At 41.4% G+C, this 14,288-nt stretch overlaps 1 pseudogene; it reads right to left on the bottom strand.

Moving 5' to 3' along the window:
* Positions 1-13,730: 13,730 nt before the first annotated feature.
* LOC147420976 (uncharacterized) lies at positions 13,731-14,045 on the bottom strand (annotated as a pseudogene).
* Between the last annotated feature and the right edge of the window lie 243 nt (positions 14,046-14,288).

Here is a 14,288-nt window from a genome sequence, read left to right as displayed (position 1 = left end):
CGCAAGCTCCACAAGTTTCTCTCTGTCTCTCTCTCTCTCTCTCTCTCTCTCAACCAAAAAAAACTATTGAAAACATTCCACGCCGGTGCGAACTATTTTGAGTAGTTCTCTCTCTCTCTCTCTCTCTCTCTCTCTCTTTGTTTGTCTCTCTCACTCACTTTTGTCTAGACTCTGCAGGTGACTCGGTGAGTTGAGAAGCGTCTCTCTCTCTCTCTCTCTCTCTCTCTCTCTCTCTGTTTGTCTCTCTCACTCACTTTTGTCTAGACTCTATAGGTGACTCGGTGAGTTGAGAAGCGTCTCTCTCTCTCTCTCTCTCTCTCTCTCTCTCTCTCTCTCTCTCTCTCTCTCTCTCTTTTTTTTCGTCTCTGTGTCTGTCTCTGTGTGTTTCGCTCTCTCTCTCTCTCTCTCTCTCTCTCTCTCTCTCTCTCTCTCTCTCTCTCTCTCTCTCTCACTTGTAAGAAGTGGGCGGATTTTATTCACCAAGAAGCAAGTACAGCAGTGTAAGAGTAGGGACATAACTTCAACTGCAGAGGGGAGAAAAGCTAGTTGCTGACACCCTGCTGCAGCTTGGGTGGTAGGGGGTCAATATCACGACATCTAGGGGGCTAATGTACTCATCATGGAGGGTGAAGATCAGCATAAGTAGGCGTTATAATATAGGATGGCGTCGTTAGTCGCAAGGGCTATTCATTCAAGGAACTGTGGCAGTGTTGATCGCATAGCCGAGATTGACGCTGCATAGGCTAGGAAGGACAGACACACTGGAGCTCTTGAGCGCAAAGCCCAAAGATGCGGACAACTGCTTGATGTAGCCGCAGGTGGTGACGTGGCCCTGCCCTCACCCCCTTGGTGAGGGAGTACAACGACTTCACCCGATCGCAGCACGTCGATGTCCATGAAGGGACCGACGTGGTTCTTGTAAGGTTGCCTGCACACGAAAACAGCTTGCTTCGCACTATCCTGAATGAGATTTCCGCCTCCCCCTTTTCGGCAAGACTGCCCGCCACCACCATCACCACCACTAATCTCACTCTCTCTGTGACTTACCTCTCTCTTCACCTCTCTGTCTCTACCAAAACCTTTTAAAAAGAGCTGCTGAAACCAGTCCACGCCGGCGCGGACTGGTTTCAGCAGCTTCTTTTTTAAGGTTTTGGTAGAGAGAGAGAGAGACTTGACCGCGTGCGAGGAGTGAAACTGATCGCCTGCAAGCTGTGCGAGGAGTACGCCTGATCGCTTGCGAGGAGTGTGCCTAATTGCGTGCGAGCTCTGCGAGGAGTGGGCCTCTCTCTCTCTCTCCGTCTCCCAAAAACTTTAAAAAAAGGTGCTGAAACCAGTCCGCGCCGGCGCGGACTGGTTTCAGCACCTTTTTTTAAAGTTTTTGGGAGGCAAAGAGAGAGAGAGGCAGAGACCTGATTGCCTGTGAGCTAGTCGGGGCTTACCTACTTGCGCTGCTGGGGGGCAACTGCTCGCCTTTCGTTGCTGACACGAATAATATTCTTGGCTTAGTTGGTTCCGAAGCTGATGATGATACGATAGACTTGCTGTGGAGCTCATTGGTGCCGGAAAGGAGAGGCGTTGTGGTCAGTGCAGGAGGTGGTGGTGGTGCAGGCGTGCCGCAGCAGTTTAGGAGAAAAAGGAGGAGAAAGAAGCAGCCCGGGGAGGAGTCCGATGATGATATGGGATTTAGTTTCTTTGACTAAGTTTTTTGGAAAGGGAGGCGGTGAACCGATTTTGTAATGCTCTTTCTTTAGATGTAATAGAAGTATATTTTCAGATGGCCAAAAAGAGAGAAAAAGAGAGAGAGACTTCTTGGCTCTCAAGCCGCCTCCTATGGGATATGTACGCGAGCGAGAGAGAAAGAGAGAGACATGATGAGCGTCGACATGGTAGGTAGAGGTGCAGCCCATTATAAAGAGGATGCATGCTGGAACCAGTCCGTGCCGGCGCGCTGACATGTTTTGGAAGGGCAGAGACTACTGAGAGAGCGAGCGAGATGGAGCAAAAACGCATCGTACAAATGTAAGTAGTGGCCTAGAGTTGTTACCTCCAGGCGGCTGCCCCTTGCAAGGACCACAACGTCATGAGAGACTCCGACTCACAGTGTTCGAGAAAAATCATTTTTCCAAACATAGCAAATTCCTTTCCTTGTTTATTTCAAGAGGAAATTTTAGAAAATTAGGCTATTTTTAAAATATTTTTACACTATTCTTGTCTATTATGGGACGGCATTTCTCCTTTTTCCCATGCCCTCAACCGGCATTTTTGAAATTGGAAACAGCACGATATTAAACTGAGACACATTTTTTCCGAACTGAGTTGAGAGAGAGAGAGAGAGAGAGAGAGAGAGAGAGAGAGAGAGAGAGAGAGAGAGAGAGAGAGAGAGAGAGCCTATACCCACGATATGTCATTAGCCTTTTACTCAATGGGCTTAGCCCATGATCAGGATGGGAGGATGCATGTTGGAACCAGTGATCCGCGCAGACCGGGTTTTGGCACATTTCACAATGATGGAGACACGGGAAGGGGTGTGGCCACATCCCATGCAACACAGTAGAGGATAACTTGGAAGCAGTAATATCGCGTCTCTCATTACTTTGCAATCAAGTAGCATGTGATGTCGCATTACTCCACATTCAAGTATTGACCACTAATATTGTTACTCCATTTCGGCTCCATCTATTTGCTCACTTTCTTTGACCATCTGCTCCGAAAGGCATATGGTATATGCTCCTTTTGAGTCCAAAATTTTGGCTTTGGCTGATGATGACGCTAGTCAACCTTGCTCCATGGAAGCAACTCTCCTTCACAATGCATCATCGTTGTCATGCATAGCTCATGCTTGAGCTCCATCTGCCCATCTCTAGCTACCCAATGCATTCTGCTTCCACCTTCGTCACTAGCATTGTATCCTTCGCACAATGATCGATTTTGTAGGAGCAACAGTTTTCTACTAGACACATAGCTATCAGTTCAAGCTTTGGGTAATGATTGATATCTGCATTGGAGTGTTCATTGTGCTCATCTTTGTCTCTATGTTGGCTCAACTCCAAAAGCAAATCTAGGAAAATAGAGCGAAACCTATCTCTCTTGATTCCCATTGTAGGAATACCAACCAGAATTCCTCAAAGAGGCCTTGGCCATCCATTCGACGGTGCACCAGTTTATATTGACAATTTTGTATTAAAAAAAAGTGGTGGTTCAGGAAAGTCAAACTACTGAAAAGGATGTGGAATATTGGATACTAGAGTAAATCATGCAATTAGTTGGGCTTCAAAGTCTCCTTTCTTTGGTAGCTTGTTAGTAGAAAGGTAACATGACTGCTGGGATGACTTATCTATGCTATCATAGAAAAATTCAATGAGAAAGCATGAGAGCTCATAGAAGCCTATATTTCGCAGCAAAAAAGAACATGCCTATTAGCCTCATAATAAGGTCCTTCATGTCAACCCCTAAAGACTTTGCACTTCTATAAGGTTCTAAAATGCAATGCCTATTAGCCTCATAAGAAGGTCCTTCATGTCAACCCCTAAAGACTTTGGACTTCTATAAGGTTCTAACATGCAATGCTTTTTGTTGGTCAGTATGCACATTTTTTTCCCACTTAATGCAAGGAAACAATTTGAAGAGTAGCCAAGCTTCGGTGGATGAGGAAAGGAATTTGAAATGAGAGGGCGGGAGACCTTAGCTATCTATGGTAGCACTATTCCTTTGGGCCAAAGCTTAGGGACACATTTTTGCGAGGTCCTCTCACTTTGTCACGATAGCATGTAAAGCTTTGGCACACAGAAAATAATATGGGAGAGCATGTTTATGCTAATTATCATGAGGTTTCTTAGTTCTACAAGGTTGTTCTATCTACTTCTCCAATATAGAGCAATGTTTGTTCCAAGATCTCACCAGTATTTATCAAAGAGGATCTCCAAGACAACATCCATCACTTAATAAATCTAGTTGACATCATTAGATTCCTACCATTGCATACCAACGTTACCATTGCGCTTAGTCAAGCTCAAGAAATAAAGCATGTTCATGAGCTTCCATTACAATATGATGGATATATTACTTTTGAGATGCCACCACAATGTGACAACTCAAGCATGTATGGTAAGGAACAACAATTTGATAGGAACTTTTGACAAAATATGTGACTTGCAGTAGTGACTTATTTAAATTTGTGGTGCGCTTTAATAGGTGTTGGGTAATTTCCTTTTGAGTTGAGGTGTTGGGTGGTGGAATCCAACAAGCCATGATTATTTTCTTCAATATAGCATGCGTTTGCATCAATCTGTCAAGGGTATTTCTCATATTTGCTCGGAAATTAGCTTTGCTCGTTGATTGGAAACCCCTGTGGTAAGGGTCACCAAAAAGTGTATATATTCATCCAGATAAATACACGTATTTTTGGTCTACATGTCCTAGTTTCAGTCATTTATGTCCATTAGGTGTATCACTAAACAACACTACTTTTGTTGAGAAACAGAAGCTACAATCATATGTACAAATGGATTAGAGGAAAATCAGCTCAACATACATCCAGAACTCGCTACAAGAATCGACTTTAACAGATCACGCAAGTAAGTCTTCCATTCAAGTTTAGTAGTATTACAATGTTTTAGTTATTTGTGATATTTATGTATGTATGTATATATATACTATGTGTGCATATCATAATTAAGTGTAATTTTGTATCTACATTATGTATGAGTATTACAATGAAACAACACAAATATACATAGGTACACACACATAACACAGACGCACACTTACATGAGCATGTATTTTCGAGAGAGAGACAGCAAGATACAAAGATAGATAGATAGAGAGAGAGAGAAATACCTATTTTCTAGAGAGAGGAGAGAGAGAAAGATAACAGATTTCAGTGTGTTTATGTATGTGGAAGAGATGAAGACGATGTATGGGAATATGTGCATGTATTTTCAAGAGAGAGACAACAAGATAACAGATTTCACTGTGGTTATGTATGTGGAAGAGAGGAAGACGATGTGTGGGAAGATGTGCATATATATTCAAGAGAGAGACAACAAGATAACAAATTTCACTGTGATTATGTATGTGGAAGAGAAGACAATGTGTGGGAATATGTGTATGTGTGGTGGAATACTTTTAAACTATGTATCTCTGTCTTTTGACGAGAGAGTGTGTGTGAAGAAAGAGTTACAGAGAACCATCTTCTCTATATGGAGAAAGACAGAGAGTGAGAGAGAGAGAAATACCTATTTTTCCTCTATTCGTGAGGTGTGCAATGGCTCCTAAGAAGAAGGTATGCCCGATGCTGCTCTTCTAGAAAGTGTTGCATACGATGCTGTTTCTTTATCTTGTGCATGAACTGTCGATCCTGGTGCTCCACCTGTGCGTTGTGTACGATTTCGGGTTTGCTCCTCTATGCGCGCGTATACTCCAACTGTGTGCGATTCGCATGCCCTATCTCTGTGTTTGCTGCTAGTCTACTTTCTCGGTGTGCGTTTCTCTCTGTGCCTAATCTTGATAGGGTTTATTAGAATTCCACATAAGCTACAAGTCTATGTTTTATCATAGGATTAAAAAAAACAAAAGCAGTATACAACAATAACCAATTCCTAGTATATAGTTACGCATGTTTTGCATCCTTGACCCCGCCTAGGGCGCTACCCCGGACCCCGCCCGGAACAATATCCCAAAATCAGTCTCCCAAGCCCCGCCATCAAGAGCGCTATATTCCACATCCCCATCAAGAGCGCTACCCCCAAACCTCAAATGGAAGCGCTGCCTAGTTGGATGCACCCCATTGTGGCAGTGCCCTAAGACCCCGCATCTGGAGTGCTAAATGGGAACATTCTTCATTAGTGAAATTTTGAGCATAAACTATATTTAGCATATACTTAAATATAATACAAATATTTAACATATTAACTATACTACTAATTTACTATAACACTTCTAGATTATGTCCCATACTATATTTAAGGTGCCAAAGGTTTGGCCTTATGGTCCTAGATTTAGCCAAGTGGTCAACGCATATAGGACCAAGTGCACACTCTGCCAAAAAACTTGGCCACCACTTCACTTGCCAAAGTTTAGGCCACATGGTTAATCCTAAGTTTCCAATGTTCTTATTATGTCATAAGAGACAACAATTCTTTTTTGTCACATTTTGCCTCGTGGAAAACCTAGGCTTGTTTTCACATACTCAGGCACTTCAAGCCATAATGAATTTTCATTACTCTTCGGAAACCCTTTAGTTCAAGTCTTTGAAAAAATGTTGTTTAAGGCCACCCTAAACCATTTTCATTTAGGGGTGTCTAAAAATAGCTTTTTGGCAATTTGGGAAGAAAACGGTCAAAGTTTTATACTTAGTTTTAACCACTTGACCAATTCAAATATTGGAAAGCATGGTCTTGTAATACTTTTCTTTGGACATCACACATTAAAACTAGGTCCCTCACTTGTCCAAGCTATGCTCTAATACAATAAAGGGATTTTGGTTTCAAGATGCACCACTTTCCCAACCTTGATTCGATTAAAGAAGCTAGCTCTACTTAGACATTTAATAGCAAGGTCCTGTAGCAGTTCATATTGCACGTTTTCCATGACAGCTAGGTCCACCACTTGTCTAAGTTATGCTCTAATAGAGCAAGGGGGTTCTGGTTTCAAGATCCACCACTTGTCCAAACTTGATTTGGGACGCAAGGTCCTATAATAGTTTTCTTTGGACATTCATCATTACAACTAGGTCCACCACTTGTCCAAGCTATGTTCTAATACACTAAGGAGGTTTTGTTTTCAAGGAGAACCACTTGTACAACTTTGTTTTTGGAAGTAAGGTCTTTACATAGTTCACCTTGGACCTTGGACATTGGATACTACAATGAAGCCCACCACTTGTCCAAGCTATCCTCTAATATAGCCAAAGGGTTTGGGTTTCAAGATTCACCACTTTTTCAACCTTACTTCCATTAAAGAAAGGAGGGGCATTATAACGAGGTCCACGACTTGTCCAATCTATGCTCTGATATATAAAGGGGATTTTGGTTTCAAGAATCCACCACGTGTTCAAACTTTCAAGACTCAAGGGATACTTGGACAATGGAAAGCATAGTCCTATAGTAGTTGATAGGTGGAAGTGGGTATTACAACTAGGTCCAACCTATGCTCTAATATAGCAAAGAGGCTTTGGTTTCAAGGTCTACCACTTGTCCAACCTTGCTTCCATTAAAGAAATGAGGGGCTATGTAAACATTGGCAAGGAAGGTAGCAAGGTCCTAAGGTATTTCACCTTGGATATTGGGTATTATAACTAGGTCCACCACTTGTACAAACTATGATCTGATATAGAAAGGGGATTTTAGTTTCAAGATCCACCACGTGTTCAACCTTGCAAAACTCAAGGGATACTTGGACATTGAAAAGCATAGTCCTATAGTAGTTGATAGGTGGCAGTGGGTATTACAACTAGGTCCATCACTTGTCCAACCTATGCTCTAATATAGCAAGGAGGCTTTGGTTTCAAGATCCACCATAATTTCCAACCTTGCTTCCATTAATATAGCAAGGATGATTAGGTCTCAAGGTTCACCACTTGTCCAACCTATGCAAACCTTTTTCATGTTGTAGCATGATTTTTTGTTTGAAGAGTATTTTTCTATGACTATGCATTTAACAATGTAATCTTTTTCACTTACAGGATGGACTTCGAATCTGGGGAGAAAGTACATATGATACTTGACAATGAAATTGTTGGTATTGGTTGTGTGTGTAGAACAGATCGAGATTCCACTTGAGGTGGTATAAAGATAGGGCAAGGAAATGTCTCCATACTAGTGGAGGAATGCTTGAAGGATGTGGTCCTACCTTTTCCTACAATGAACACTTCACCTCTCCAAGGCTCATTATGGAGTGTTTTTTGATGGTCAAAGCTTCTTTTGTGATATTTTAGATTGAATGGGAACTTAATTGATCCACAGGAAAGCTAAAATAGTGATGAAGAATAGGATCATTCTGATCCTCTAGTTATAGATGCAATACCTATGACAAGCCCAGAATTTGAAGCAGTGATTCAAGAGTCTTGGAGAAATTAGAGGGTCCTTTTAAAAGATGACACAATGATGAAAACCATGAATGAAGGGACCATCTTATATGTATTTCCACATGATTATGTCAACTTTTAAGAACTTGGTCATGATTGTGTGGGTGTGGGTATTGAAAGAGAAAATGCAAGCATTGATGATGTGGTTGAAGTGGGTAGCATCACTTTGCTAAAGTGTCCCATCAAACAGACAACAATGTTGAATGGGAGCCCATTACAACGCTTTGTTCCTATTGATGGCATGCATGCTACATATGAGGATGTATCCAATGATGACAATGTTGGAAAAAAACTTGATGGGAGGAATGTTGTCCAGTTTTCAAGGAAGAGACGATACACTTTCATTAATAGGACTCAAAAATCAAAAGCACCACCAGCTTCCACTTTTTACCTTTCAAACAAATCAATTCAAAGGGTATCATGCATCAATTGTTGTGCAGAAAAATGTTTCCGGTTTGCAGATCGTGATATGGTGACAAGGTTACGACAACAATTTTGGGGAGAGTCTCAAAAATCACGCACTAATTATGTTTATGATGTTCTTTCTATATGTTATGAGAAAGATGAGAAGCCACGATAACAATTCAAGCTAAATGGCTCTATTGTTTGTTGTAGAGCATGGTATGAGCTGCATGCAATACCAAAGACATCATTTTATCAATACAAGGAGAAATTTGAAAACGGTGTGCGCAAATATGTACATGGGAACACATGTACATTGAGAAGGCGACTTCAACATACTAGTTTAGCAAGAGCACTACTAAATGAGTTTGTGGAAAACAACTCTGAGAAGATGCCACATAGAAGTAGAACACTGCTATATGGCTCAAGAGAGACTCAATTGGTGATTCCATCAACATACAAACAAGTGGATATTTTATATGAAATCAACACGACACTTGACCAAATGGGCTACGAGAAGAAGCTATCCCAATATTCTTTTGGTAGAATTTGGAACAAAGAGTACCCACATGTCACTTTAACAAAGATGAGTGAGTTCTCTAAGTGCAATATGTGTAGCTCAATCAAGGCAAGGTTAGAAGCTAAACCTTCTCTTGAAGAGAGCTCTCTTCTCTTGAGGGAGAGAGAAGTACACATGGCACAACAAAAGAGTTGCAGAAGCCTATATTATGCATGGCGCACATATTCAGAAACTCAACCACAAAAATATGTATCCATAATCCATGATAAGATGTATCAAAAGAAGACTTCCATTCCTAGATTACGCATTGTTCCTAAGAGTGTGGATTCAGGATATAATTTGCAGGTGGCACTCATGGACATGGAGAAGGTCATTACGGACACTTTGTCTTGAATGGTTTGTGGCCAGCTCATCCAAACCTTACAACTAGATCAATTGCTAATTATTTACATAGGATAGATAAGAATCCTCTTGGTGATCTAGTAACAAATGGACTTCCAAGGAGCAATATTTCACTACTACATGCTTTGAACTCAAGGGATGCTTTGGACTATCATAACTTGAGTGATGGAAAAGAGCCCATTATGCAGCCATCGGAAATTGCAGAAGAGGAATTGGGGTCAACGTTCCGTAGGTTTCCAGAGAACTTGTTGATACAATTGGATAATTGTGCAGGGGAAAACAAAAAGCGATACTTATTTGCCTATTTTTCAATGCTTGTTGCAAGGGGTGTTTCCAAAACCACCCAACTAGGATTTTTAATGGTTGGGCATACATGTGAGGACATAGACGCCATGTTTAGTAGGTTTTCACAGAAGTTGAGAGCTACACAAACCTATACTTTGCCACATTTGATGGATACATTACGAAATAGCTCATCTTCATCTCCAACTCCATTTTTTCTCACAAAGATCCCCGATTGCAAGCAATATTGTGATGGCTATCTTTGTGATGGACAAGACATACTTTTTGGACATTCCAAACCGCTTCAGTTTGGGTTCTTTATGCAGGATGAGACAGCAATGATGCAATATAAGGCACATGTAGGTGTATCAAGTTGGAGTGGAAGTATTTGCCTTTGGAAAAAAGACACAGAAGGCAAGCCAATGTTACGACATGGAGATCCACCTCTAGTACCAATGTCGGAGTATGTCAAGGCCCACGAAGAAGTTGTTTTGGGGCTAAAGAACTATATAAAATTTTGGAAAATTTTAGGGAATGGTTCAAGTATTCCGCGATATTATAGACCCGTGATAGATTATTGGGATAAGGTAATTGAAGAGATTGGAAAAGGAATCATATCAGAGGGAGTCTTGTATGAAATGTTTTGGCCAAAAACTCAAGAATATTCTCACCTACAAAGCACTACAATGAATTTGCAGGAAGGAGCAGAAAGATTCCTAGGCCTTGAAGACTTGAATGATCATTTTTGTGGGCCTCAATGAGATAGGCCCAGGGAAGAGTTTGACCCTATGTCTGATGTGCACCAAGGTGACTTTCTTATGCTTGTTCCGAGTGACACAGAAATCTATCTGGTGTGGCTTGCAATGGCTTTATCTGACATTGATAATGAGCCTACATCACCAAACTACATAAAACTCTTGATTCAATATTGGGCACCTCGCACGAGAAAAAGTGGGATGATAGATACTCAAGCTTACAATAATTGTTGGAAGGGTTATTGGGATGTCAACTGTAAGGACCCACAAGTGTGGGAAACTTTAGATGCAATTTTTTGGTCCTGGAGACCCAAAAAAGAAGGACCATTTTCTAGAATAAAGATTCCAGAAAGGCATGCTCTAAAAGCCAAAGAAGGCCTCACTCGTGCACATCAACCACACTTGGATCAAAGTTTAGATATGGTATCAAATGTGGAGTAGAATTATGTGGAGCTTCTATTGTGACTATACTAGTCAATTTTGTAAACAATATCTTTTTTGTATCTTCCTTTGTTTTATGTAATTCGTAGTTTTTATTCAAATCCATGTGTTGTACATCCTCTTGACTTTTTGTGTTTATCAACACCACAATCCTATGAGATTTTCACTTTATTTACTAACCAGACACCTCAATTTTTTCCACTTCAAGTGAAAAATTCCCAAATTACATGAATTTAGTCGATTTGGAGATTCCCATAATGTGAAATTTTTACCAAAATACCTAATATGGTCTTCTAACAAGATTTTCTCCCACCTATCACAATCCCTGTTTTCACAAGCATGTTTGTATAGTGAGAGACCACTTTCAATCTTGTGAAAGAAACCCATAATGATTTATCTTTCTCTATAGAAGAGACTTTTAAAATGCTCTTACCATGCCAAGATAAACATTGTAGTAAGTTCTCATTGTCAACAAAGAGGCCGTCAAGTGCTATAATACTTATGAAGATTTTTGTGTATCCTCAGAGTTGGCATTAGTCTTTCTTTCTTTAATTGTGCGTGCTTGAATAGCTATGTAGATATTAGTCGCCTGTAATAATTCACTGAGGATGTCTCATCTTCCTTCTGATTTGTTTTTACTCGGACATAGGTAGAGACCATCCTCTCAAATATATAGCACCACAGCACATCATGACTTCTATGTCGAGTAATATCATGAAGAATCTCTCCTACGCCTGCAAAGGAAACATATGACACACATATTTCATCAGACACGCACATGGTTCTTACGAGAAACCTTGGAGCAAGAGTATCTACCTCCCACATGCTCTAACGGAGATGACTTGGAACCAAACAAATCTTCCATTCAAACTCTCCACGACACAAAGAGTGTTCTAACCACATCTATAGATTGGATTGACCATCCATGCTCCCTTGTGTATCTATAAAAGGCGCGATAAATCTCTATGACAAGAAGGCCTAAGTCAAAAAGATCCTTGGGCACTTCCTTGATAGTACATAGCACATATGACAAACACCACTGAGTTGTCTCTCAACAAGATTGACAAAGAACCTTGTAGACTTCGACTCCATCTTTACTGAGAGTTTGGAGCGTGGTGTCAAGGCTTTGCTACATTCTATACGCATGCTTACATTCACCATTAGCACATATCACAGGTAGCTCAAACTTGGTGCTTGGATCCCAAAAATCCTTGAACTCCCTGCACTTTGTGCCATCCCAAAATTCATCTATAGTAGAGCCATTGGATGTGTTCTCATCTAGTGTCCACTTCTTTCTATTTCTCCACATTGCCAGAAACTTGTGATAGATTGTTTCGCTCTTTGAAAGACACTTTAGTTGATTCCCAACAGGAATGTAGTCAAAGCAAAGCATATCTTTCCGCAAAATATTGCAAATAGTACACTTTTAGCAAAAATCTTTGCAATCTTGTTTCAATTTGTTCTTGTCATGCAGATTCACAATGTATAATCAATGCATCACATTTCCATTATAGTTGTCCTCTAAGCTTGGTAAATATAATAACAGAGAATGGGTGTCGTTCTCTGCACCTTGACATACTCTGTATTGCAAGGAGTCCACCGTTCCAAGAGATGAAAACATAGTACTTAGCTGGTCCCAACATGTTGGCACAAGTATATCACCAAGTGCACCATCCCAAGTCCGTGGTAGTTCACGAGCAGTTTACTCAAACTGACAGTCCTCATCTGTAGTGTATATTGCATTCTTAGGTCCAATTCCCATATAATCTTCCAGTATTCATCTTCTTCTTCGTTTGAAGAATTTAATGTCTCTTTAGAAGTGAAGATACATATACTTGACTCTTCACCACCAAAGCTGCTCCAATACAAGTCATACCTCTTAGACACCCTGAGATGCCTTGTAGAAGTGGCACTAATAACCATCCTTCCTCCATTGCAATATGCTTGAAACTACACGTACCATATTCTTCTTGAGACTAAGCTTGTATCTAAACTTGTTTTGTGTATGCACAAGTTAGCCAAAGGAGCAGATGGAGTATCTCTAGGGACAAGAAAAGATGGAGTATTTTTAGTGTGTGTGTGTGTGTGTGTGTGAGAGAGAGAGAGAGAGAGAGTGAGAGAAAGAGAGAGAGAGATATTTTATACCATATGCAAATGTAAGCCAAGGCATAGACAGACTACTGTAAACCCAGGTCGTTAAGGGTAATAGTAAACCCAATCATTAGTGGTGGTGGGGGGGGGGGGAGAAAGAGAGAGAGAGAGAGAGAGAGAGAGAGAGAGAGAGAGAGAGAGAGAGAGAGAGAGAGAGAGAGAGAGAGAGAGAGAGAGAGAGAGAGAGAGAGAGAGAGAGAGAGAGAGAGAGAGAGAGTATAGTGTAAACCTAGACAATTCAGGTCAAGACTATCTTTTGGCGTCAATAGGGGAGGGAGTGAGAGGGGGGGCGGGGGGGTTGCATGTCATAAGAAAACATAAACTTAGGCATTGCAGGGCATGTGCAAACCGAGGTGTGTGTGAGAGAGAGAGAGAGAGAGAGAGAGAGAGAGAGAGAGAGAGAGAGAGAGAGAGAGAGAGAGAGAGAGAGAGAGAGAGAGAGAGAGAGAGAGAGAGAGAGAGAGAGAGAGAGAGAGAGAGAGAGAGAGAGAGAGAGAAAGAGAGCTTTTACCCAAAGCCATTAACAAAAACTCCTTAGTTGGCTAGAAGTTTCAGCATAGTTAGGTACAATATTGGGGCAATGACATTATCATTCAAAACATGGAAAAGCTTATGTCATCCAAAATTTACATAGCAATAAGTTGAGGGATGTAATACAAAAAAGCTCTATCAATGCATCGGGCCTAAACTGACCTCAACAACGCAAGGATAGCCTCTGCCTCAGCGGTGCCACCATCTCCACTCAGGTGTGATGCGGGGTCCTCATCCATTGACACCTTCTCGCGTGCCTCACCTTCCCCATCCCCATCCATTGATGCATCCTCCGCTTGAGTAGCAGTAGCAACCCCTTCATCACTTCCATCCGCGCTGTCTTCATCATCCTTGCTATCCTCCCCATCATCCCCGCCATGATCGTCCCTTTTACCACTCTCACTCCCTTTACTGTCTCCATCATCCCCACTGCCCTCAATCCCTTCGTCACTTCCTTCCCCATCTCCCCCTTCTTCATGATCCTCTTCACCTTCTTCGCCACTCCCTTGCCCACTCCCTTGGTCATCATCACCTTCTTCATCATCCCTGCCATCACAATCATTGGTATCATCTTCCTCCCCTCTTCATCCTCACTTATAGAACTCAAGCTCCGACCACGCTGTTGCACAGATAGGTTATGTAAACCCAGGCAATGTTAGACATTGTAGACCTGGACATTGATGGGCAACAAAGACAGAGAGAGAGAGAGAGAGACAGAGAG

Source organism: Adiantum capillus-veneris, chromosome 28, assembly GCF_014529385.1.
Source record: "Adiantum capillus-veneris isolate H3 chromosome 28, ASM1452938v2, whole genome shotgun sequence".
Taxonomy (NCBI): Eukaryota; Viridiplantae; Streptophyta; class Polypodiopsida; order Polypodiales; family Pteridaceae; genus Adiantum; species Adiantum capillus-veneris.
This window is presented reverse-complemented; position numbering and strand designations above follow the sequence as displayed.